At 40.0% G+C, this 27,952-nt stretch overlaps 2 long non-coding RNA genes and 1 pseudogene across 3 annotated transcripts; 2 read left to right on the top strand and 1 right to left on the bottom strand.

Moving 5' to 3' along the window:
• The first annotated feature begins 42 nt into the window (after positions 1–42).
• On the top strand, positions 43–3,748 carry LOC307033491. The gene is made up of 3 exons (XR_013806528.1): positions 43–123; positions 3,246–3,305; positions 3,520–3,748. It is a non-coding gene; the product is annotated as an uncharacterized lncRNA (long non-coding RNA).
• Positions 132–27,690, bottom strand: LOC307033490 (broad substrate specificity ATP-binding cassette transporter ABCG2-like; annotated as a pseudogene). The gene is made up of 19 exons (XR_013810627.1): positions 27,619–27,690; positions 26,662–26,742; positions 26,452–26,582; positions 15,335–15,394; positions 14,610–14,724; positions 14,316–14,468; positions 13,871–14,028; positions 13,281–13,383; positions 11,062–11,115; positions 10,872–10,970; positions 10,653–10,751; positions 10,265–10,419; positions 6,997–7,079; positions 6,827–6,916; positions 4,587–4,711; positions 3,754–3,907; positions 3,518–3,607; positions 3,213–3,289; positions 132–1,810 (listed from the first exon to the last, which is right to left on the bottom strand). The product of XR_013810627.1 is annotated as a broad substrate specificity ATP-binding cassette transporter ABCG2-like (transcript).
• Positions 22,542–24,941, top strand: LOC307033278. The gene is made up of 3 exons (XR_013806447.1): positions 22,542–23,109; positions 23,828–23,875; positions 24,062–24,941. It is a non-coding gene; the product is annotated as an uncharacterized lncRNA (long non-coding RNA).
• Positions 27,691–27,952: the final 262 nt, after the last annotated feature.

Below are 27,952 nucleotides of genomic sequence, written 5' to 3'. Positions count from 1 at the left end.
TGGGATATATGTAGTTCTCGCGAGACTTCAGTAGTCAAACGCTTTTCCCATTCTGTTTTCCTCTCACAACAAACAACGGCTCGAAAATTGGATTTAATCTCATAAATGTTGTAATTCGTACCGGTAAGAAATGCTGATGTAACTCCTCTCATGTAAACATTTTATATCTTGTACACTTTGTGTCACATGGAGCCGTTTTATTAAGATAACCGTTGTGTTTTAAAAGTGAACCATCGTGTCAACAAGGTAAGTTTAACGCATTGATGGCTAATAAGTACTTAGCATTTTTTAATTAAGACTAAGAAGAAAAGAAGACAAAGAAGAAAAAAAAATGTTAACGGAAACTCTGCCGCAAGGTTCCCTCGTCCCTTGGAAGAGGCGGATAGGTGGGTGTTTTTCATCTGCTGGTGGACTACCGGAGAGATATACACAGGATTGGGTTGTAACGGAATACATGTAACGGCGTTACGTAATCAGAATACAAAAATCAAGTGTATTCAGCTGGCGTTACATTTGAAAAACGAGTAATCTGATTACAGTTACTTTCGTAAACCTGAAGTGAATACATTTTGGAATACTTATTGGAATTATTGGTGGAAAAGATTCCTCACAAAATGTAATATTCATTACGGGCAGAACTGTGTGCACACTGCACAGCGCTGCTGCATGTCTGTGAGCTAGAGAGAGATGCAGGGTGTCTGTGAGGCCCCGCCCCCGCACGCAGATGAAAGAGAGAGATCTCTTTTAAAATATATTGAAAGTTAGAAACGGAGATGGTTTGATAAAATGTGCAAGATAACGTTTATGTAGCATTTCTTTATTGTCGAAATGATGACATTTATAATGGGATAAAATCAAAGTGAATGGCCTGCTGCGGCAAGTGACTGGAAAAGGTTTAAAAAGTTATTACATCGTTTCAGATAATAATAATGATAATTCATTCTATTTAGGGGCGCCTTTCAAAGCACCCAAGGACACCTTACAATTCATAACATATTCCAAGGAAAGGTTTTAAGACAGTACAAAGAATGCAGTCCGGGTGATGTTTTTTATGTGTGGTGCAGATGAGAGAGCTGTCCAGAATGACACCAAGATGTTGTGTTTGAGTTCTTGATGAGCCATTAAACAGTAAAATACGTGTCTCCTGTTCACCAAAACATACCCATCTGTTATGGAAAAAGAGGCAGCAAAGGAATGTTATTCTGTAAGTCTGATTATTATTTACCAAAACCTTAAAAATTGTAATTTATTTTCTAAAAAAATCTCAGAATTCTGACTTTCTCCGAATTCCCTAAAAATGCACTTTTGTTCAGATTTCAATTTTTTTCCAGATCATTTTTTGAAAATATTATTAATAACTAAAATAAATTAGATTCATAATTCAAATCCAGTATTTTATTTTGTACAAATGTATAAATATAACACTCTTGCATTTGTGTTGAATTACTTCTTTGGCTCTTGAATTTTAAAGTGCAAAAAGAGAGAAATCAATAAATCACAGTTTATCATTAAAATGCACTGAAGACTGAACCGTTAGTAAGGAGTGAAACAAAATATATATATATACTCGCCACGTAAGAAACAGATATTTAAACTGCAATTTTAACTGAGAGCTGTACAGACAGGTATCACAGGGATGATGAAGGTGATGAAGATGGAGGTCTAGGTGAACTTCCGGATGAAGCGCAGTTTGAGGTACGCGATGGTCAGGAAGCAGAAGGTCATGACGCCCAGTGCCACGTGGTTCTGCCAGAGACCCCAAGTGGACCAATCAACACCCTGATCGTCCAGAAACTCCTCCCCTGTACACCTGCACACACACACACACACACATTGGAATATACTGTACTCTAACCAATCACATCATGTTGCTATTTAAAAGAGGACATGATGTAGTGTCTCTACTGGGACATGTCTCCATGCTTTAATGTTCAAAAAGCTCTTTATTTTTCTCATACTGCCTGTACTGCAGCATCTTTTTTCACCCTCCGTCTGAAACCAGAGCCCAGTCTGCTCTGATTGCTTAGCTGGCCGGCTCTGTTGTGATTGGTCAACCTGCTTAGAGATGACCCGCCCCTTAGTCTATCATGTCAGAATTTTCAGAAAAAAGTCAGATGTTTTGAAAAAAAATCTGAATTCTTAGATTTGTTAGATATGTATACTGCCTGTGCTGCTGCACCTCTTTTCACCCTCTGTCTGAAACCTTAGCCCAGTGGTTCTCAAACTTTTTCTGTCAGGCCCCCCTTTTGGAGAAAAAACCCCAAACACAAATAGTCACGTAATGGGCCAAGTTAACATTTATTAAAAAATATATCAATATGAGCGTGAGCATTCTTTTCAAAAAAAAATAAAAAATCACTTTGTTAGAACAGTGATAATAAAACAATGCTCCATAAGTCTGTATGCTCAAAAAATAAAATACAATTGTGCAATCCCTTTGCTAAAACAATAACTTATAATTCTTTGAAATCTGTCCAAAAAAATTAAAAATAAAAAAATGCTGATATTTGGCAGAAAAGTGTGTCTTCTTATCACAGCATCAGTGGCTGCAATGAGCCTGTGTTGCACTGCACATTTCTTCAAAACGGGGTTGCATGCTCAGTGGCGGCGCCAGAGAGTTTCTTTTGGGGGTGCTGTGGGGTAGCTTGACGTTTCATAGAGGGTGCTCAAACATTTAGGGTTTCACATTAAAATCTTCCCCTGTGACCAAACCGGTTGAGACTCACTGAGAGGACTCTCCTCCACCTTGTTGTTGAAAAAGCTCCTTATACCAGTTAGCGTAGCTCGCTAGCACCAGAAGCTAACAACAATGATCTCCGGTACCGGTGCGCTCTCTCTCTCTCTCTCGCGCACGCACACAAAATGGCTGGTTCCACACACACACAGAGCCGAGCTTGAATAAAACACAGAGACCCAGACGTACTGGTACTGTAGCATATTATTTTCGAATCAATAATCTTTCAAATTATGATTTCTTTTTTTTTTTTTCATAAAAGTTTTTCCTCCTGGTCTGTCATGCCTCTGCGCCCCCCCACTTTGAGAAACACTTCCTTAGCCTATCACGTACAATGTGTTGGAGAGCTAGCCAATAGGACGCGAGTAATACATAGTGATGTCACTATTTTAGCCTTTGCAGATCATTTACATGCACAGAAAAAGGAAAAACCCCAGAAAGCACAATAGGGCCTCTTTAAATACACATTTTTACTCACGCGATCCCCGGGGGGGTGTTTGTTGTGTTGTAGCCGCCGCAGAACTTCAGACCTGTGAACTCGTTAATCTGCAGAGCCTGAAGAGACACGGAGGTATAACAACATATTATACACAGAATAAACACTTTGTATCACTTTAATCTATCACTAAACAACAGTGTGTGTGTGTGTGTGTGTGTGTGTGTGTGTGTGTGTGTGTGTGTGTGTGTGTGTGTGTGTGTGTGTGTGTGTGTGTGTGTGTGTGTGTGTGTGTGTGTGTGTGTGTGTGTGTGTGTGTGTGTGTGTGTGTGTGTGTGCGCGCTCACAGCGAGGCCGTATCGTTGGATGCTGAAGTATTTGAGCCATGCGAGCCAGCTGGCGATGGAGCGAAGATTGACGAGAAGACCGGCGAAGATCTGAGGAGAGAAACATTACACAGGTGAGAAAATATAAGAGTGTGTGTGTGTGTGTGTGTGTGTGTGTGTGTGTGTGTGTGTGTGTGTGTGTGTGTGTGTGTGTGTGTGTGTGTGTGTGTGTGTGTGTGTGTGTGTGTGTGTGTCACCATCATGAAGACGCAGGTGACGGTCATGAAGATGTTGGCGATGGCGAACACCGTCTGGTCGGCGGAGATGGCGAGCGCCATGGCGGTGGTGTGTAGGCCACCATGGTGATGGAGAACATGAAGGTGAAGAAGGCCGCCACCGTGGGCTTCAGACCTGTGAGGGAGAGGAGATCAAATAATGTTAATAAAATAACAAATAATTGTAAAGAAAATGTTCAATATGATTACAAACAAATTAGACTGAAATGAATTGTTGTTATTATTTTTAATTTTGGAATCATTTACTCATTTTAATTTGTAAATAAAAATTCAAATGAAAATACATTAAGATTAATTATTTGTATTGTTTTTTTGACGTATCGATTAATCGTTAGGCCTATAAAACATACAAAACAGTCCAAATATAAAGACTTCCAATAGTTTAATTAATTCAACATGCAATCAAGATTTCAATTGACAATTTCTAAAAAAATTATTTACCTTTCGGGACCTTAGGAAGGCCTTTTTTATTTATTTAAATTAATTATTATAATTTTTTATTATGGAATCATTTATCTAAATACATTTTCTTTCCACCCCACTTTCATAAATTATTTTAAATATTATTATTTATTCTTCAACTAATATTTTTGGGATTATTTAATATCTTTACATTTTTAAATACACATATTGTAAATAAAAATTCATAAGAAAATTAAATTAATTTGATATACAATTAAAAAAAGTAATGTACCTTTCGGGACCTTTTGCCATAAATCATGACATTAAAAACTCATTAAAATAGTTAATGATTAGTTTGGGTATATTTAACGCTGAGTGTGTGTTGGACGCACCGATCATGAAGTAGGAGACGCAGCTGAACACGATGGCAGGGATCGTCCTCAGAGCGATGATGTCTGACAGCATCTTACACAGGAAGTACACCGACAAACGGTAATACCCGCTGATGTACTCGTGACTGAGGGGGAAAACACACACAGAGGGTTATTAACAGGAACATATAAATATAAATACCCGTTTGTTATGTCACAAAACACATGTATTATTTACAGTATTAATAACTGGGTCTCTGAAGGTTATTTTGTAGGGATGTAACGAATGTATCGAATATCGCGGTAAATAAATGTCTCAATACCGTCGTGATACTGACAAAATAAAAAAAAATGAAAAATGTAATTTTTTATTTTTTTTAAACCTTTATTTAACCAGATGAGATCATCGATCTCTTTTTCAAGGGAGACCTGTCCAACATGGCAGCAAGTAGGTGACAACATGAACATCAAACAACTGCTAACACAAAAGGATATTGTATTTACAGGGCTACATGTACATACCTAGAGACATTGACAAGTACCAACAGTGTATTTATATCTCGCCCTGTCAATAAGCCTCACCTTCTTGGCAAACCCTATATTGTTTTTGAAGTGGTGGAGAGACAATGCACAGTTTGACCCACTGCTGTCACCCATGGCCAAAGCATATCTCTCTGTCCTAGCAACATCAGTACCAAGCAAGAGAGTTTTTTCCACAGCAGGGGATATTGTAAACGCCCAAATATCCCAGCTTCTACCTGGAAATGTGGACACGCTCATATTCCTAAAAGATAACCTTGATGATGCTGAGTGAGTGAGTTAGAGTTGAGTTACTTGAAAAACTAAAGTGAAACTTGATTTATTCTATTGCAGGGTCTGATTATTATATTGTTGACACTTTAAAATACTACTATCCTACTCAAATGCTGTACAAATCGGATGTATTATTTAATAAAGAAAAAAAAATGTTTTCTTTATTTTTCAATATCGCGATAAATATCGTACAGTGGACTTTTTATCACGATATTATCGTACTGTGAGTTTTTGGTATTGTTACATCCCTATTATTTAGAGATTGCAGAAATCCTGAGGTCAAATTTAATACCTTTTAAGACCTTTTTTAAGACCCTTTCCATACATTTTAAGACCTCATCGCAACTTTGAGGCTTAGACCCCGGCCCCACGAGGACGCATACGGTAAAACGCATACGCAAACGCAAAAAAGTCTTCCGTTTACACGCATTCGATTCATTAATGTGTCCGTTCACACTAGACAACTGGAAATGCTGGAAACGCTGTAGTACATATGCCAGGCCTGTAAGTGGCGCTGCTGCCGCCACAAAATACACCAAAAGCAGCGAAGAAGACCCCGGAGCATGGTTGCCATGGTTGCCCTTCTGTTTATTCTCCGCGGTGGACGGCGTGTTCTCCTGCTGTGTATCTCTCAGGTAGTCCACCAGCAGATGAAAAACACCCACCTCTCCACCTCTTCCAAGGGACGAGGGAACCGTGCGGCAGAGTTTCCGTTAAAATAAAAGTTCCGCCGGTCAACATGTCCGTTAAAGTTTAAATCTTCCGTACAAAATGAGAAAAGTGCCGATCAGAGGTCTTCTTTGTTATTTATTGAGCTTTAAAACAAATTGATAACGACTCTGTTCTCTGTATAATAATATTTAATAAACGGTGCCTGCCTCTCTTTTCCTCCCCCTCTTCTGACAGCCCAGCAGCAGCAGGAGACGTGGGGAGAGGGAGGCGGGCTATTTCATCGTTATCAGAAAATGATCATATAGGGCTTACACACGGAGCCGTTGGACCTCCAGAGCGTTGCGTATGTCGGTCTACCCACCTTGGGACCCCCCCACAGAGCGGAGCAAGGCAACGAAACTTAAAATACGAAGCAGCATTTTACGGCGCGCTGTGCATGGGGCCGCCTTGAGGGGGTTTCCCGACATGTCGATTCAGTAAATTAAAGGGTGTTTCATGTTGTCGTTGCTGTGGGACTTCTTAATACCTTGGAAAATGCCGTTTAATACTTTTTAATAGCCTTAATTTTCGCTAAATTGATTTATCAACTTGTAATACTTTTTAAGACCCCGCAGACACCCTGAGATAACTCGGAGCTTCTGCATCGCATGATTTGGTGTTTTTACGTCTGTTTTTAACACACTTAAAGTATATAAAACACAACATTAATTAGAGATCAAAAGCAGTTCTGAAGAGGTAAGATTTTATTTGTGAATCTGCGTCAGTGTTAGACTCACAAGAAGAGTTTCCTCTCGGCGATAAAGAGCTCTGCAGACGACAGCGAGCTGAAACACTGATATACTGTCACGAAGAAGAGGGCGCCCATCCTGAAACACAACATATATTTACTGTGATCCAGCACGTTATACGTATATATTATTTACTGATATAAACACAGTATAGCTACCTGTTCTGAAGTCCACTCGGATCGTTCTTCACTCCGAAGAAAATGACTCCGACGATCAGAGAAAGGAGCAGAGTGACTGCTATCTGAGGAGCAAAACAGAGAGATAATGGATCAATTAATAGATACATAATTTATATAAATAGTAAATCAATTAATCCTGTAGTTAAAGCTCTGACAAAAGCCAAGCTTCTTTAAAACATAAAAAATAAATGGTTTTATGCATTATTTACATTTTTCTATTCACTTATTTCTTTGTACACAAGTTTTTTTATTATCATTTATTTTTGCAATTATTACTGTTTTTATTGCTTTTAAATCTAGTTGATTACATTTTAATGATTGTTATTGTCTTTGGTGGAATTGTAAAGGCAGTGAAACTCAGAAAAAGTGGTGAAAAATATTTAAAAAGTAGCATTTTAAACTAAATATGTAAAATGTTACTTCCCTGTGTCCACTGAATATCAATTCAGACATCATGACACAATTCCATCAGATTAATGATAAAACCTAGAGGACATTATTCAACTTCTGAAATCCTCCTCCTCCTGCCTTGATATTATTCCAACAGGATTTTTCAAAAATGTTTTTCCTTGCATGGCCTCAGATCTACTTCATATAGTAAACAAGTCTCTTCACTCAGGTATTTTTCCACAGGCCCTGAAAACTGCAGTCATTAAACCGCTCTGAAAAAATAATAATCTAGATGCTTCAGTAATGAACAATTACAGGCCCATATCGAACCTGCCATTTCTAGGTAAAATCATTGAAAAAGTTGTTTTTCAACAGTTGAGTAATTTCTTGCATTTAAATAACTGTTTGGATGTGTTCCAGTCAGGCTTTCGTCCAAACCACAGCACTGAGACTGCTCTTGTAAAGGTCTTCAATATCATCCACTTAAACACAGACAGTGGCAGAACTTCAGTGTTATTGTTATTAGATCTCAGTGCTGCGTTTGACACTTTTGATACATTTATTTCGAACAAGTAAAATAAATAATTGCAAAACAAAACAAATGTTGCAGTGTATAGTCATGTAAAAGAAATAAAAATATAAAATGACATTTACAACAACAACAACAGCATTAGCAACATAAACAGTCCCAAATCTACTGTTCGAAAAGGAGTGAGAAGAAGTATAATTTATTTAATCTCACCCCCTTGTCCCTAAATGATTTATTTATAATCTATAATCTGCAATAATTATCATTATTATTCATTATTATTCTTAATATTTGTATTAATCTGCTTTACCTGTTGATTGACATATATACATATACACATATACATACACACACATACACTGATATACATATATGCACACATACATATACACACCTACATACTCACACATATACACATACACATAGTCAAACACCTTCCCCATCCCTGTACCTCGAGAAAATAATTTCTCTGTATTTCCTCTTGAACTGGTTAATGTCTGGACATCGCTTTAGCTCCACATTCACACTGTTCCATAGTCTCACTCCACAGGCTGAGATACTAAAAGTTCTTCCGGTTGTACGGACCCTATGAATTTCGAATTAAAATTGTCTCCTTGAACTATATCCCCCCACTCGTTGAGTGAATACTTTTTGGATGTTTCCTGGTAAAACGTTATGATTTGCCTTAAACATGATTTGTGCCGTTTGGAATTCTACCAGGTCTGTGTATCTTAGCAATTTTGACTGCAGGAATACTTTGTTAGTGTGATCAAGGTATTTGGCATTGTGAATGATTCGTATGGATTTTTTTTGTAGAATAGTTGACCACAACATATTACTAGGCCGACTGGAAAACCGGGTGGGACTTTCATCAACAGTTCTAAATTGGTTTGAATCCTACTTAAAGGACAGAAACAACTTTGTTTCTATAGGTAAATACACATCTGAGTTGAGAAATATGACATGTGGGGTTCCTCAAGGCTCCATCTTGGGGCCTCTTCTCTTTAACATCTACATGCTACCACTGGCTCAGATAATGAAAAACAACAAAATAAGTTACCATAGCTATGCGGATGACACACAAATGTACGTAACCATTCCACCAGTAGACTATGCTCCAATTCAAACACTGAGTAAGTGCATTGAACAAATCAATGAGTGGATGAGTCAGAACTTTCTCCAATTAAACAAAGATAAAACTGAGGTAATGGGTTTTGGAGCCAAGGCAGAACGTATAAAAGTTAGCGCTGAGCTTCAGTCTGCAATGTTCAAAACAACAGAAAAATCCAGAAATCTAGGTGTAGTCATGGACTCTGACCTGAGTTTCAACAGTCACATTAAAACAGTTACTAAATCAGCTTACTATCACCGAAAGAACATATCTAGGATTAAAAGACTAATGTCACAGCAGGATTTGGAAAAACGTGTCCATGCTTTTATCTTCAGTAGACTGGACTACTGCAATGGTGTCTTCAGAGAGCTCACTAAAACATCTATTAGAAAGCTGCAGCTGATTCAGAACGCCGCTGCTCGAGTCCTCACTGACACTAAGAAAGAGGATCACATCACTCCTGTTCTGAAGTCTTTACACTGGTTCCTCACTGACACTAAGAAAGTGGATCACATCACTCCTGCTCTGAAGTCTTTACTCTGGCTTCCTGTGTGTCAAAGAATAGATTTCAAAATACTGCTGCTGTTTATAAAGCACTGAATGGTTTAGGACCAAAATACATTTCTGACCTCCTGCTAAATGATGAACCATCCAGATCTCTCAGGTCTTCAGGGACTGGTCAGCTTTCTGTCCCCAGAGTCAGAACTAAACATGGAGAAGTTCAGTTATTATGCTCCAAATATCTGGAACAAACTCCCAGAAACCTGCAGGTCCGCTGCAACTCTGACTACTTTTAAATCCAGGCTGAAGACTTTTCTTTTTGTCGCTGCTTTTAATTGAACTATTCACATCTTAAACTGCACTGTAACTTTTATCCATGTATTTTTTCTTTTAATGTTTCTTTTATTATCTTTTCTTTTTAATGACTTATTTTAAATGCCATTTTCTCAATGTCTTTCATTTTTTGTAAAGCACCTTGAATTGCCTTGTGTTGAAAAGTGCTATATAAATAAACTTGCCTTGCCTAAAAATAGTGTATCTGAGGCTGCAGTTCCTCTAGCGGCCACCAGGTGCTGCTCGAACTAAACGTTTGGCCGTAATGAGGCCGTTTAAGAGGATAGATAAGAAGTACTTTATTGATCGTTGCAGCTGCATGAGAAAAAATATATATTTAGATTATATTATATTTCTATTTTAAATCTATATATATGTGTTACCTCAGCGATGGAGGTCTGTGGGTTCAACAGGAGGTTCTGGAAGGTTCTCTTAAGAACCCATCTGAACTGAGTGAAGAAACCGGTCTTATAGGTGATGGTTCTGGAGCGAGAGGAAGAGGAGGAGGAGGAAGACTTCTTACCCTCCGTTATCCTCTCTAAAGGGAGAGGGGGAGGTCAGTGTTAATGGGGTTCATTATTAATAGTCAGATTTAACTCTATATTCTGTATGGAGCTATTTTACTCTAACAGATAATAACAAACTGATTAAGATGATGGGGGAGGAGGGGAAATCTTTGAAATGAGATACGGCCTGTGCGTGTGTGTGTGTGTGTGTGTGTGTGTGTGTGTGTGTGTGTGTGTGTGTGTGTGTGTGTGTGTGTGTGTGTACCCAGCTCTGCTCTGGTCTCTCTGTATTGACTGCACTTCCTGTATTCCTGCACCAGTTTATCTTCAATCCCCTGCATCGACGAGGACGACACGTCAGAATCTGGAGGAAACAAGAAATAATCATCACAACAAAGACATTTAAAAAAGTGTATTTATATTTCCACACACACACACACACACACACACACACACACACACACACACACACACACACACACACCTTCTTTGCTGTTCAGGACCAGAGCCGCAGCGCTGGAGTCTCCGTTGAGGATGTCCAGGAAAAAGTCACCCGGGTTGTTGTGGGGCTCACAGGTGTACCCTGGGAAATGCAGTTCCAAACACAATCACATGTAGTTCACTTCCTCTGTTTCATGTTTTCGGTTACTTTGGATTTATTTCAACCTGCTTACCGATTTCAGAGAAGTAGCCTAGTCCAGAGCGGTCTGAGCCGAGCCGTGGTACACCTTTAGAGAGGAAAACGAGTTCATGTGTTCATTCATTTACTTCACTACGGAGAATATTATAGAAGCTGATGTGTTTTTAAGAGAATAATAAAATAAGCAGAAAAGAAATTTAAACCAGATTGACCAAAAGAAGGGAGTTACAAATAAAACAAAAAAATTAAAGAAGAATAAAAGAGCAGTGTGAGCAACAAGGGGAAGAGAGACTTACAAAATGACAGAAAACTGTCAAATTTAAAAAGAGAAAGGGACCGAAAGAAAAAAAAAGAAATACAATTGTGAGCAATGAGGAAAGAAATGGCAAAAAAATTGAATTACAATAAGGAGTTACACATTTTTATTTTTTAAAGGGACAGAAAATGGCAGATTAAAAAAGACATAAAATAAAAATGAAATTGAGTATTAAAGGTCACCGATGATGCAAAATCCACCTGTTCATGTCTTTTCTACATCAATTTTCGATTTTGGCTTTATAATGTCATAACAATGTTTTGTCTTGTGTAACCAATAGCCAATCAGCAACCAAGGTAACCCCCCCCCCCCCCCCCCCACCTTATCACCTGAATCTCTTCCTAATATCATATTTAGCCTTTTTTCTTTTTTTTTTTACTTATAATTGTAACGCAATACATGATTGTCACTAAAAGCCTTGTCTCTACATTACAATAAAATATAAAAAATAATTGATCTATTAATTTTAATAAAAATTCAAGAAATGTATAATTCTTTCTTTGATAGAAATGTTTCTTCTGCCCGTAAAGTTTCCAAACCAGGCTTTTCTGGATAAGCGCATTTTTGAAACATAGTCATTGTCCATGCCGGTTTCAGTTGGATTATTTGTCTCAGTTGCTCCGATCAGATCGGTCTCCTCCATTTTGTAGATTATTTAGGACTTTTGAATCCACATAAACACATCGGCAAAACCCGGCTTACTTTGAGCATGTGTTTTAAACAGTTTAATCCCTTTGTGAATTGTTTCCACTTCCGCCGTCCTTTCATTTCTTCATACAGCGGGAATCCAAATGAATGAATCCTGAGTCCAATAACCATCAAAGTCACTCCAATAGTGCTCCTTAATTACGCAACAGGAGTCATTTGGGGGGGCTCTTGGGAAAAAAGGTTGGGAACCCCTGCCCTAGAGCACCATTGTGTACCAAGAAATGGCTTAGCCCCACCATGAAAAATGATGTTAAAGTAAGCAAATTAAATAATAAGCAAAATGCTAAATGTTGAGAACACGGCTTGCGAAAATATACAAACTGATCCTGCTGTAACAATAAGTGCACGTGACGTTACTGAATATGGTTGAGACCATTCGGGCTTATGCTAGAAGAGGGGTGCAAGGAATAGTCTAAGTAGTGGGGGAGTTTTATACAATAAATGTGTGGAAATTCTCTAGCGTTCTAATATCAGCGCGACCGCAGTCAGGTCAAAATGCCTCCGAATGCAATTTGAATAGACCTACAGCCAATCAGAGCAACGAAACGTTGGGTCTGCGTCATGCCTTACTGATTGGGATCGATCGGGACCGCCATTCAGTATCCCCATTGGATCTTCAACGTGTACTATCATACGCCACGTTCACAGTGATCCCTTTTTATTTACTACAAGAAAAATGTGCCGTTTTATTTCATACAGTTCAATTTTGATTGAGACAGGGAAATAATCTAAACCTCACGCATGGCGTTTCACTATCAAGGAGGGCGATATAGCGTGTATGTAATTACATTGCCAATACTGACTTGAGCCCCACCACTGTATGGGTTAGCCCTATGGGCTCAGAACAGTCTCATAACACACACATGCACACAGAAGGATCCACACTTGTGTTTTTCAATGCACACACAAATGTGTTCCGTTTCATATAAATGTAAATAAAATCCAAACACAGAAAAAAGTTTTAAATGTGTATTTTTGATCCACACATATTTGTTTTCCGTTTAAATCCCCTGAACCTGCAAACACAACCCGCTTCCTGTGCACGGATCGCTGTGCATTCGTGTGTGGGTTTTTTGAGACTCCCCTGACGCTCACCCGATTCGCACTTGTAATTTTTTCTATCTATAGCCAATCAGATGTCTCCTCCAGTCTAAGCCAATCACATGAGCGCGCCCCCACGTGGGTAGGATTTCTTGCGTTTAGGTAGAACCTAAATAAAGTATATAGACCTGTTTCCCGTGCACCAGCAGCGTGAGGCTGTCGAACAGACGGTAGATTGAGTATCTGGGCTGGTGGATGGAGAGGATGATGGTGCGCCCGCTGTTAGCCATCCTGCAGAAACAAGAGCGGAAGAAAGGTTCCTACCTGGTCACAGACACAGTACGAAGCGGTATTTTTATTTCAGAGAATATTCAACTATTTATTTGTACATTTGTATTTTTTCCTCTCATTTGAAGACAAATTACGACGCTGTGTTAGGGCCGTTAATATATACAATAATATATTTCCCCCTCATATTTTAGAAGAAAAATAAATAAATTCAAGGCTTTTTCTTGTATTATATTTAGACATTTTTATATTTATTTGTGACTGTAATATCAAATGTTTTCTCTTGTATAATTGTGAGTTATTCCTCATGAATTAACCAATAAAACCGTAACCAATATTCTAATCATTTCTGTAAATGTGCGTGTTTTTTCTATAATTTGATGTCAGAGTAAATGTATCATTTAATTAGTTATATTTTTAACAAGTGTGTGTGTGTGTGTGTGTGTGTGTGTGTGTGTGTGTGTGTGTGTGTGTGTGTGTGTGTGTGTACCTCTTCAGCAGCAGTGGTACAGAGTTAGCGGTGCTAGCATCCAGTCCTGTAGTGGGTTCGTCCAGGAAGAGGACGGGGGGGTCGATGATCAGCTCCATGCCGATGTTCGTCCTCTTCCTCTCTCCCCCCGAAATACCCCGGATCAGCTGAGTGCCCACCTAGACACACACACACACACACACACACACACACACACACACACACACACACACACACACACACACACACACACACACACACACACACACACACACACACACACTGTTTTAATCTCAGAGAATCTAGGAGGGTATTTCCCCCTAGCTGTTATTTTATGTATTTGTATTCTCATCATCCTGTCTAGTCTCTCTTCCTCTTCCTCCTCTTCCTCCTCCTCCTCTCCCTCCTCCTCCTCTTCCTCCTCTTCCTCCTCTTCCCCCTCCTCCTCTTCCCCCCCCCTCCTCACCCTGGAGTCGGCCACCCGTCCGAGCCCCAGCTTCTGGATCAGTTTCTCCACTTTCTGCTCCTTCTCCTCCTGAGAGACGGAGGCCGGAAGCCGGAGCGCCGCCGAGAAGGTGAAGTTCTCTCTGACGGTGAGAGTGCCCATCACCACGTCGTCCTGAAGAAGGAGAAGAACGTGAAGAACATGAAGAAGAAGCATGGAGAAGAAACATGGAAAAGAAACATGGAGAAGAAACATGGAGAACATGGAGAAGAACGTGAAGAAGAAACATGGGAAAACTAACCCCGCTCCTCTCACCTGCACCACGTACCCCGACAGGCACTTGAAGTTTGGAGGCTGGTGAGCTCCGTCGATCAGAACCTCTCCGGAGAGCCCGGCCGGGTCCTTCCTCGCCGCCAACACGTCCAGAAACCTGATGTAGGGAGATTCGAGTTAGAGGGCTGATTGGACACATATTTTAATAACACTTTTTATCTGTTTAATAAACCGTACTTCTTGTATTTTGGATAACATTTTATTATTTTTTTGGGGATATTTTTCACATATTTTCTGCTTTTTTAAAAATATATTTTACTCATAGTTTTTGGTTATATTGGTTATATACTTTATTCATATTTTACTCATATTTTTCGGGATATTTTAGTCATAATGTCTATATTTTTTAACACATTTTAAACATCATATTTTTCAATAATACATGGTTTCAAATATTTTAATAATAATTTGTATTTTTACTTTTCAAATTATTTTCAGACTTTCTGATATTTTTGGCAATTATTTTAAGGCATTTTCTGGATAATTCTTCTCATATTTTAGTTACATGTTATTTTACAAATGTATTAATTTGAATAATAAAAATATCTTCCCTACCATGTAAAGGAAAACGTTATCCTTTAGTTCATCCCCAGCTGCAGATACATGCTTTCCACTGGATGAAAACTGCCTCTTTCCCTCTGAGATGTCGGGTTGTCGAAGTTTAAATTAGAATATGAAGTAAATATTCAAGTTTAGTTCAGACTCACGATGATTTCCCACTTCCTGTTGCTCCCATGATGGCGTTCAGTCCCGGCTTCATGAGGCCACTGAGGGAGGAAATAACAAAAACACTTTAGAAATGTGAGAAAAGTTCATATAATTTAAAACACACACTAAACTAAACACCGTACAGAACTGAGCTGGTACCATGCTAACAGTTCCCCTTTGTTTCCAGTTTTTGTGCTAAGCTAAGCTAACGGTCTGCTCTCATAACGTCTTGTGGATTTTCGGTTGTTTGTCGATTTGGCTGTTTAGCGCAGTATAATTGTGTTTATTTTGCTAATTGGTATTTTAAATATTCAATTTAAAGGAATGGAATAGGCCTACATAAATAAATGCGTATGCTAACTGAGCGAGCATGTCCAGTTCGCATACATGCTAGCTGGATGAGCATGCAGCTAAGAGCTAAGACAGGGGTAGGCAAGTAAGTTTGGCCGTGGGACAATTTTTTTCTGAGCCACAAGATGGCAGGCCAGAACATAATCAAAGCCTAATTCAAGCAATTGATTTTGGTAAGAGGGCGCAGCGCCCCTGTTCCCCGGTTCAGAAAAAACTCTGATATCGCTGATAACCCTCCCCATCAACACTCTGATGTGCAGTCAGATCCGCTGATTGGTTCACTGATGATATAGGCGCCCAATCCAGAGCCTCTGGATAGACCCGCCCAAAGGGAGGCTCGTCGTCTCTAGACCCATTTCAGTCTATCAACTTCCAGCGGCTGGGTGTGAGCCCGAGTACTTCCGGTCTTCGGTGTGGAGTTGTTTGGGGAGTTAGCGATATACGAGAGAGAGAGAGAGAGAGAGAGAGAGAGAGAGAGAGAGAGAGAGAGAGAGAGAGAGAGAAAGAATAAGGCTATCAGGATGTTGTTATGGCCACTAGTTTGATAAACACTTTTGATTTGGGGAAGCTAATTTAAGAAACAAAACTATGTCTAACATGAACAATATTACATTCTTAGATTTGCCGCATACCAGCATTTCCTCGCCTTTTGGAAATTGGTGGAGCCTGCAGCCAACACGAAGATGGTGCAGATCACCAACGCCAAGGCATCTTCTGCCAGCAGCTCGGATTCCTCTGAACCATCAACAACGGTAAGCAGCATACAAGCATGGATGTATATGAATAATTATGCACGCTGCGCACTATACCACCGTTTAACAAGTGCATCACATCGCTCACGAAACACACACACACACACACACACACACACACACACACACACACACACACACACACACACACACACACACACACACACACACACACACACACACACACACACACACACACACACACACACACACACACACACACACACAGAACAACAAACCCCAGGAAATGTGTTACAGCTGTCCCCGGTCTCCCCGATAACAGTATCTAGAGTATGCCTAACACTTATTTCTTTTCACAGAAACTTCCACCCATAGATGAGCTGCTGCTGTTCCTCATGCACCTGTCAGTGGGCCTACATCTGAGGGATCTGGCATTCACCGCACCACAGTCAGCAGAATGATTTCCGCCTGGACACACTTCCTCTACCAACTGCTTGGAAGCAAACGTCTGTGGATCCCACGCCAAGTTGTCAAAGCTCACCTTCCACCAGAGTTTGTGTGGTGCTTGACTGCACTGAAGTATTCTGCCAGACTCCATCATCTCTCCTGCTGCAGAGTGAAGTGCTTTCTACATACAAGTCGCATGCTACATTCAAGGCCATGATCGGCATGGCACCACATGGTGTCTGGCCTGTATGCAGGATCTATGAGCGACCGGGAGATCTTCAAGCTGTCTGGCATCGTGAGCCTGCTCACACCAGACATGGCGATAATGGTCGACAAAGGGTTCCTTGTGGACAATCTGGTTGAGTGTAAAGTGTACCGGCCTGCGTTTCTGCACAAACAAACCCAAATGAGCAGGGAGGATGTCAGGCAGACTCAATCCATTGCACGTCTGAGGGTCCATGTGGAGAGGTGCATCAGAAGAGTAAAAGAGAACAAACTATTTGAGAAGCCATACCACTGTCTGTGTGTGGAAGCATTGAGGAGCTCTTCAATGTGGCTTGCTTCCTGGTCAACTACCAGAACGCCTGGGCAGCAATTAGTGATGGGAATGATGGCTCTTTGAAGGGAAAATAAGCGAAATAATCAGCAGGATAATGATTGACTGTATTGCCAGACCTAATGTCAATAATCTTCTTTGTAAACCTGACACAAGGTGGCGCCATATCCATGTCAGTGAATGTACTACTATGAATTTACCCTCTGTATGTGTTAAGTAAATAAAGTTGTCTTGCCTTGAATGAAATTCACGCAACTCTTTATATTAGATACTGTGTTTTTAAGTGGCGATGGAGATTATTTGTTGACCCTGCTTTAAAGGATAGTTTGCCTTTACAAATGGTGCGCTTCATCACAGCCTGGGTTTTGGAATAAATAAAAAGAATTACGGCAGATCTGTAATATTTAATGCAGCCGAACCGTGTATTACAATGCCGTTATGTGATGACCTCCAAAGAGAAAAGCAAGAACACTCGGAATAAAGTATTTTTTTTTTTTTTAAATGTTTTCGGATATCATATCGCATTAACATCATATCCCAGCGTGCATTGCGGCTAAAACATCCAATCAACGAGCTTCAAGCTGAGGATCTTGGGTAATCACTTCAGTGGGTTTGTGGTGTGTATCGCTCGAAATGTCCCTTATAGGCCTACGTCGGTTTCCGGTGACTTTATTTACGGCTAAAAAGCCCAAGATTATAGAATCAAACGAATAAATAAAAACAAGGATAATTGTGTATTATTGTTGAGTAAATAACATTGTGTTATTTAGAAAAGAATAACAAATTAGAAGGAAAAAAAGATTTTTAAAAATACAGATTTCAGTATTTTGAGGCTCTAAGCCCTATTTATTTTCCTCACGGCCCGTCCACACACAGGCATGAAAAAAATATTGAAAAATCTTGATACTGGATGTGTCTGAAGCTTGGCAATTTCACGCGCCCAAGGCGACCAACAACCAATCATGAATCTCCCAGGAATCTCCCGCCCGCCCCCGGCATACAAAGCCTGTCCATTCAATGTTAAAACTAAGTAAATTGGATATAAACTCCCCAAACATGTGAAAACCTACCAGTTTCACCAACTGTCTCTGCCACCTCCCTCCATGCCTGGTTCCTCCAGTTTAGGTCCCGGTAGGTGAACAGAGAGCAGTCGTAAAGGACCGGGACATTTCCTACAGCGATGATTAATTTATCCTCCATTTTATGACATATGGAAAAGACCGCAGCGGTATCTGCATACAGTACACGCGGTTTGATTGGCTAGCGCTTGCACTGGCGGGATTTGCATAAACGGGATTTGATTGGCTGATGCCAGCTTCGCAAGCATTGGGAGCATCAAAAGTTGAACATTGCTCAACTTTTGATGCTCACGATGCTTGCAAGCCATGCTCCGCTCCCCACAAAGCAGTTCGGCGAAGATTACAAATCTTCTACGTCACCCCATTCAAGTGAATGGGTGAAGCTTTGAAAGATTTTTTTCATGCCTGTGTGTGGACGGCAAAAAAAGACCGACATTATACGATTTAAAATAAAAACAAATAAATAAAAAGATAAAACACTGGCATGTAATTTACGTTAGAATAAATAGAATGGTTTTGAATAGAGAACCGCAGGGACGCGTCCTAAAACCCGGAAGTAAGTTAGCATTTTTAGCACTTCCGGTTCCTTCGTCAAAAAGCAATGCATTTTCGACATAGGGTTTTGGAAAATAGCTCCAAATAAGGTCTGTGGTTGACACAAATGTAAGAGATAAATCACGTTTTGTTCTACGACATTAAATACATCAGCAGTGACCCCACTGGGGATTTTTGAAGAGTTTACGTGTCTGAAAAACGATGGTTGTTACCGAGTGGCTGAATAGGACTACAGAAATAGTCGAGGCCGTTGTACGTCATTACGCCGAACACGTAAACACTCCCGCTAAATTTGTTTTCCCCTGTGTTGTGCTTGAAAGCAAGTACCTGCCTATCTTTAGTATCTGTATATCAGTGGTGGGCCGTCAGGGCCAGCAAGGCCTTCTCTGCTGGCCTAAACATCATCAGAATATAAATTAAATTTTGATATATTTTTTCCACAAATATGTATTAAATTATTCCCTGTAGTCTATTCTCTTCATTTCATAGCTTTCCTCTTGGTTGCGCTGCTTGCAGCCTCAGAACGAGATTTGGAGGGTTGGCCTTTATGTTAGAGCTTTTATCCATTCATATTTCAGCCATAATGTGTTGCCAGGGTCCAAGAAATCTGCCCTTAGGCCTTCAGAATCAACAGTGCGGGCGCCTGTAGATTAAAGTGAACGGAAACAAAACTGTGGCGTTAACCAATCAGATTTTGAGTTGGCGACAACGGGCCAGCTAGCAGGCATACGATGACGTTAGCACGTGCACGTCTTTTGATTGGATACGCACTATTGAGAGGCAGAGCTATGTAGAGCTAGCAAACTGAACTTGAATTTGAACGAGCTAATTTGTGTAGATTTCTACAAGCTGTTTTTTTTCAACCCACAATGGCTGAAGGAGGAGAAGAGATCGATTTGGTCGCAGATATAATTACAACGCCATTTTCAAGACGAACTTTTCAAGAAAAGCTAGACATCGTGAGAAGTGAACGGCCAACCCCGACGCTAGCGAGCCTATCACAGCGGGGGAAAGGGTTTGTCCGCCACTTTCAAATCACTAACTACGAGCGGTACCCCTGGCTCACAGCCTCCGAGAGGCACTGCAAATTGTACTGCTGGGAATGCCTGCTATTTGCAACTGATCGATTTGGTGTTTGGAGCCACACTGGATTTGCAAACTTGAGTTGTCTAACCAAGGCAGCAACGAGACACCAAAGCACGGCTGGGCACTTACAAGCAATGGTGCTTTTGAAAACCTTTGGGGACACCCGAGTGGATCTACAGCTCAACGAACAAGTGCGCCGGGAAACGGAGCTCCACAACGAAAGGGTGAACAAAAATAGGGAAATATTGAAAAGACTGATTGATTGTGTCCTGTTTTTGGGTAAACAGGAACTTTCATTTTGGGGACACGATGAAAGCGCCGAGTCCAGAAACAGAGGAAACTACGTGGAGCTTCTTTCTTTGCTTGCTGAGAACAACACAGACTTGCATTACCACCTGTCCACAAACAAAGTGTTTACTGGGACGTCAGGCAAAATACAAAACGACCTGATTTATGCTATTGCTGAAGTGATGGGAGAAGAGATCAAAATGGAGATTAAAAAAGCACCCTTTGTCGCTGTTATGGTGGACGAAACGACAGACGTGGGTAATGTAGCACAACTGGCACTTGTCCTGCGTTATGTGACGGACACAGGTGTCAAGGAGCGGTTTGTCAGATTTGAAGATGTTACAAGCGGCAAGCGAGCTGATGACATTGCCGCTCTTATTTTCCGTTTCATGGAGGAATATGAATGTAGTCTGGATAAAGTTGTGGCACAGTGTTATGATGGCGCAGCGGTCATGGCATCTGGACTAAACGGGGTGCAGGCTAAAGTTAAGGAGAGGGCACCTATGGCCTTATTCATTCACTGCTATGCACATCGACTAAATTTAGTACTGACTCAAGGGGCCTCAAAGCTTAAAGAATGCAAGGTCTTTTTTGCCAGCCTCAATGGCCTTGCAGCATTTTTCTCCAGATCCCCTAAGCGCACGCAACTGCTGGATGACATTTGCAAGCGTCGTCTTCCTAATGTTGCACCAACGCGGTGGCAATATACATCGAGATTGGTCAATGCAGTCTTTGAGAAGAGAGTTTCCCTAAAGGAGGTGTTTGACCACATACTGGAACATCATGAGGAGTATGATGGGGATACTATGCTTAGCGCTGATGGATTTAATGCACGTCTGGATGATTTTGAGTTTTGTTTTTTGCTTGAAACATTCAATGGGATTTTTAAGCATTCAGATGTGCTCTTTGGAATACTACAGAAACAAACATTGGATGTACAATTCTGTCTGACAAGGGTGAACGAGTTTTGTGACACAATTGAGCGAGAGAGGTGCCAGTTTCGTCAGATCTACGAGGACACAGCGCGCATCTCAAGTGGTCCAAGCGCACGCAGAGGCCCACGTACAGCACAAGGAGACCTTCGCACATACTACCAACAACTCCACAGCAATATTCTGGACAGCATTCTTTGCCAGATACGGAGTAGGTTTCAAGACCACGAAAAATGTATGTTTCTCTCCCTCCTGGACCCCCAGCACTTTCAGACCTACCGGAAAAAATTCCCGCATACAGCCTTAGCCAAATTAACAGAGTCACGGAACACTGTTCGATCTGTCCCGGCTAAAAACAGAACTGACTGTAATGTATGCCATGACTGATTTTGAAGGGAAAAGTCCCATTGATCTCCTTGATTTCCTTAAGCAGAAAAATCTGAGTGAGAGCATGGGGCAGCTTTACACGATTGGCATGTGTGGCAGTGACTATCCCTGTGTCCACTGCTTCTGTCGAGCGGTCATTCTCGGCCTTAAAGCGAATTAAAACTTATGCCAGAAATTCTACTGGACAGACTAGGCTTTCATCATTAGCCTTCATGTCTATAGAAAATGACTTATTGGTGGAACTGAAACGCACAGATAAACTGTACAACAGAGTCATTGAAGTCTTCTTGAGGAAAGAAAGGAGGATGGATTTTGTATTCAAATAATCAGTTGTTTTGGTGAGTACAAAGCATTTTATTTTTTATTTTATTTTAATATATTTTTGTCATTTTATGTCGTTAATATTAAATCAATATTAACGAATTAATATATATGTAATTAAAATGACAAATATATAAAAAATAAATGTTTGATGCTTCTGCAAGAGATATAGAGATGTGTGTGGCGCACTGGCTCAGCTGTGCAGTAAAAGTACTCAAGGAGACTTGTTGAATTGTTTTGGTTTAACCTTTATCAAAGTGGACATTCAGTGCTAGGAATACACTTTCACCACTGTCGCAAATATATCCTCATGAACAAATGCAAATTATTTGTTTGTTTTCTTTTATTTTCAGTGAATAGTTTGTGTCTTTATCGTCACGTTTCTTAAATGAAACTGCTTTGGGTGCGACAATGCGCTGTTTAGTGAACAAACTTGGTTTGGTGGACTTAATAAAACTTTGTAGACTAATGCCTTAAAAGCCCCTTTTATTTTTAAGTTTTGACCGTATCCAAGCGATCTTAAAGCTGGTAGTTTAACACTCTTAATTGTAAATGCGGATATATTGATTATAAATGCTTCGGAAATATTAATATAACTCTGTTGTACTTGACTATGTTAAGGTGATGCAACGCCCGGTTATACTGCGTTTCTGTCTAAATGTATAGTTTCTAGAGCCATGGCGTCATAATGATGGTATTAAGAGGTGGAATAATTCAGGTAGGACTGTGTAGGACATCACTGAAGGCCTAGGTGTGAAATGCACGGCCCGCCACTGCTGTATATCTATATCTGACCATTATAATCTGTAATTTTGAAATTGTCGTTTTTAACACCGTAGTTTTACAAATTATAGAATAATTAATTACCAGTGTTTTCCAATTTTACTCGGCAGTTCGTTTCGTTAGCTAACGTTAGCTAAAGCTAGCGCTACTAGTTAGCTACGCAATGGTTTGTTGCTTTGCTCCGGGTTGCAGCCACAGGTCTTCGCATGAAACGTGCTTGTTCTATCGTTTCCCGGCCAATGTTTTCCAAAGGAGAGTCTGGATTCGTGCCATGAGGTAAGCTGACGTTACATTTTTGTTCATGTCACGGTGAAATGTAAATGATGGGTAGTGACTGTATCGCCGTTATAGAGATGGCGCTGCTGAAAAGACCGCAACACAAGTAAAGATAATGAATACATCCTATTAAAACCTGTGTGGCTTATATGATAAGTCTAATTAGTACAAGCAGCATAAAGTTTCACCATGTAACTAAAGATTGTAGTCAGGGAAATCAGTTTGACATATTGAACTAATAACAAATCACTTCTGGCTGGCAGAGAACTCTCTGCTCCATAGCTTCTCTTGGACGTAAAATCTGTATGTACAATGTACATTTTACATTTATATTCAATTTAATATCCCATCCCTCACATACTTTTGTATATATAATAACTTATATTTAGTTTTTCTTGTTATGCTGCTGCAACACAAACATTTCCCAGATTGGGATCAATACAGTAATATCTTATCTTAATTAATTAAGAAATATAACTATTATAATTAGTGTACCAGCTGACACCTATTTTCAATATGGATTAATCTACCATTTATTTCTTTAGTTCAATTTTCATCTATAAAAATGTCAAAATATTGAAAATGTTCACGAGAATTATCAAAGTGCAAGGTTATATCTTTAGATGTTTTTGTTTTAGCCTATGTACTGTATGTCTTAATGCTCTTATATGTGACGGGGTGACTTCCATGAAACTAATATTTTATATCTTCCCAACAGACGAGCTGACAGAAAACCTAACACTCTAACAACCACAACATTGCAAAGGCGAGTAAATGTAAATTAAAAACGATTCTTAATTTCTTCTTCTTTCTTGCAGTGAGGTGAAGCTGACATTGCACTTGGTGCCAGTCAGGATGTTCCTCACGCAGGCTGAATGTTTCTCCTTCCTTACTGACACAGAAGCCCTTGATTTGCAATGCTTCACTAATTGTCATTTCCCTGGCTCCGTAGGGACACTTTACCTCCAGCACAGCGGAAGACCCTACCAAACCATCTGGAGATGCCCCCAACAATCCTGATAGGGAGAGCCACAAATCTGACTCATGGACCTGCATCTGAGTTGCAGTGGTGAACGCCCTGACGCCCTCACATTCATTCATAGTCCCCCACTGTACAGACAAAACACCATCAAGGGCCTGTTGTTGCCCTAGCACCCTGGCAATAAGGGAAGCAGTCACACGCTTTGACCTCAGGACAGCTCCAAAGTTGCTGGCAGTCAACCTTCCTTTCCTGAACAAATGCCAGTTTGGGCTGGTTCGCTGACCATTGGTAGCCACCTGAATTGCCCTCTGTTGCTCTTCAGACAATGCCATGCTTGCCACAATTGCCTCAGGTCCCTGATGCCCAAAAGATTTGATCATTTCAGGAACAGTAAGTGTTTCCAAGCTGCAGTGTTCCTCTTCTGGCTCGGGGGAGAGAAGCCAAGAAATTCCTGAGAACCTGCCCCCGAGTCTGTCCTTCAGCCAGTCACGATCTTCGGAGGTGGGCTCTCTTGTCAGCGGGTTGAATGAGTTATTGGTTGGAGGAAATTTGTCTTCTTCCACTGACAGGGGGTGTCAGTGCAGCTGAAATTGTGGATGGCAAAGATGGCTAATGCAGCCGCATGACTGCATTTCCATTCTCCACGTGGGCATTCACATTTAGTGGAGAGAATTCCCTCTTCTCCTGTAGATACCAGTGGTGGGGGGATTGTTTTATTATTTAAAATATATTTACATTTGTAATGCCTTCCCAATTATCCCTTTAATTGTTTATAGCCTACTGTATGTTTATTTCATGGATATTTCTGTGTTTTCTGGTGTGTAATATTTGTAATAAAGATTTAATGTGACACATACAATTGATTTGTTGATGGGAATTAATGTGAATAAATTAACTCTAGGTTAACGGTACTCTTGCTATCACTACTCACCGACACTATAAACCTTGTCCCTCATGCTAGCCCTGTTTGTTTGTTTGTAGCATTTATTTAACCAGGTGAAAGCCCCTTGAGATCAAAAGATCTCTTTTTGAAGGGTACAGGGTACAGTTTACAAACTCTATTTACAGTGACAGGTACCATGAGTATCAAACAGCATGTCACCCAGCCGAGTTTTAAAATGATGCAGGGGAACCAAAGTGCTCAGTTTTAAACATGTTTGCCCTGACAACACCGGTAAGCACACCTTCATCTAGGCTGCACTGTTTTACGTGTCCTAACTTGTAGTGGTTCTTTCCTCTATCTACTCTTCTTGTCATCCTTGTAAAACGATATCAGACTGGTAATTGACACAGCCATGACTTCTAGTTCAATTCAGTGTGGCTAAAACGAAAAGCTTTGTTAAAATATGCAAGCACTCGAAAGTCAAATTCAGCTTTATTGTCAAAAATTCAACATGTGTTATACATCCAGAAATATCAAAATATCGTTTCCCACAGTGTGACATGTATACATAAAACAAAACAAAAAGGGCCTAGATAACCGGGGTATACAGTTTAAAATGTTAATAATATATTTAAAGTGTTCAAAATGCAGTTTCAGTGCAAGTCAGTTAAACGAGCTTAAGTTGGCGTGACGTTGAAGTTGTGCGACCCTGCTGCTGTACTAGCTTGTAGTTCGTTTATAGCATAGCGTTAGCATTTCGCTTCTGGCGACTAGATTTATGATTCGAAAATTATAAAAGTAGGGTTGACATGTGGAGATTATCCGGCTGAACAAAACGTGATCCCTTTCTTAAATGTGTGTCAACCACAGACCTTATTTCGAGCTATTTTCCAAAATCCTATGGAGAATTTGCATTGGTTTTTGAAGAAGGAACTTTAAAGCCACGCCCACTTTTGGGGAAACCAACGCTGTCATTTGAACGGCGATAAAGCCTGAAGCCACAGAGATCTTCTGTTACTGTCCTTTCTTCTTAGAGGAAGTACAGAAACACGTAACTCTGGATTTGTTTTAATGTTTGAGGTGCAATAAACGAAACAGCAGCTTTTTGGCATGTTACAACTATTATTTTCTGCCTCGCTCATGAGAGTAACAGCTGGCTAAATAACAGCCTCGCCTACTGATTTCAAATGTGTGCTCTAAAATGATATTTATAAATGACTAATATCCTTATTATAAGCAAGACAATAAATGGCAAAGATATGTAGAAAATAAACGTATTTAAGATACGTTCATAACGAACGTAACGTGGGAGAAAATACGTCTCTCGCTAAACGTAATTGAGAATGCAGTTTAGTTCTGTGGGAACGTAATTTTTAGGAGACAGGGTGAATTGCACCTTCGGGAATGCTTGGAATGTCGCTGTAATGGAAATAAAGGAATCTAATCATTCCCATTTTTTAAGCTGTATTTTACTCACTTTAAGTCAATGAGGATTTCTTTGATCGTCCCTTTCTTCCGACACAGGCAGTTTCCTCCAGTGGTCACTTTGTAGTCGATGTTGTGGAAGCTAACGGTGGTGCCGCGCCGCTGCTGGCCCAAACCTGCAGGCTGAAAAACACGTGTTATAAACCCAAAATGTGTATATTTTTAATAATATGTGAGGTTATGATCAATGAAGGAAGGGTACCTGGTGTTTGGAGGCTCCATTGGTCTCCATGTCTATCGCCACCCGTCCCTCAGACATCTTCTACCTCTTCCTGCTGAAACACTGAGGATAGATTATTGTTGTTAACGCTTATACAGGAAACTGACCCGTTTTCAACATAGGTTAGACTTTTCTATGGTTTCTATGGTTTCAATTATCAATTTATTCCCATTTTTCATAATAAATCAAGTTTTAACCTCCAAGTAATGAATGAAACATGGATTTCTGTCCATTTTAAGTTTCAAGAACACGTTTTCAAGCAAGTAGCCTAATTAGCCTTTAAGATTACATCTGGAAGATTAAATTAGTAAATTATATACAAATAATAATATATTCAAGGTTGTGTCTATTAATAGTCACTAAATTACATAACACTGACCCATTTTTAACATAGTTTTGCGTTTTAATCTAATATTTTCTATGGTTTCAATGAATTTTATATATATATATTCCTTATATACATTTATATATTTCTCAATGTATTGACATTTTAATAAGATTATTATTGGAAATCCAAAGCCTACAATAATTATATTAAGTTTAGCAGTTACACATTTATTAATCCTACACATCCACTGTGTGTTAGCTGTTAATATATGCCTTTATCAGAGTTTAATTACCTCACATTAATGACTCTTTTACACAATTTATGTCAGTCCACATCCTTAATAAGGTGCCTAAAGATGCTAGTGTTAGATCATAACATGATAATCAGTCATTGTCATAATCACAATTATAAATCTTGATCTTAAATAATGGCAGTGTGTGTTGAAAGTAGAAAATAGTTTACAAATCAACCAATCCCTTTCAGTCAAAGAACCGCTCCCACGTTCCCCATCTTTAGCCGCATGCGGGCTAATCTAACCTCCCTCATTACATGTCTCTTCTTCACAACCACTAAAACGTGGTTATACAGAGAGTTTGAAGAGGTTTATTTACCTTCTGAAGCTGAGTAATCCCAGTGAGACCGTCAGCAGCAGCAGACAGACTGCAGTGTGTGAGGAGTGTGTGGTAAACCCAGTTTTATATGTTTTATTCACACACACACACACACACACACACACACACACACACACACACACACACACACACACACACACACACACACACTCAAACACACACACACACACACACACACACACACACACACACACACACCCACACAGTCCTTCTGTGTGCATGTGTGTATTATGAGACTGTTCTGAACCCATACAGCTCCTTCAGCTTCATAAACGGACGCAAAGAGCTTTCAACTGATTGCAATGTGTTCCCG

Source organism: Notothenia rossii (assembly GCF_949606895.1).
Source record: "Notothenia rossii genome assembly, chromosome: 3".
NCBI lineage: Eukaryota > Metazoa > Chordata > Actinopteri > Perciformes > Nototheniidae > Notothenia > Notothenia rossii.
This window is presented reverse-complemented; position numbering and strand designations above follow the sequence as displayed.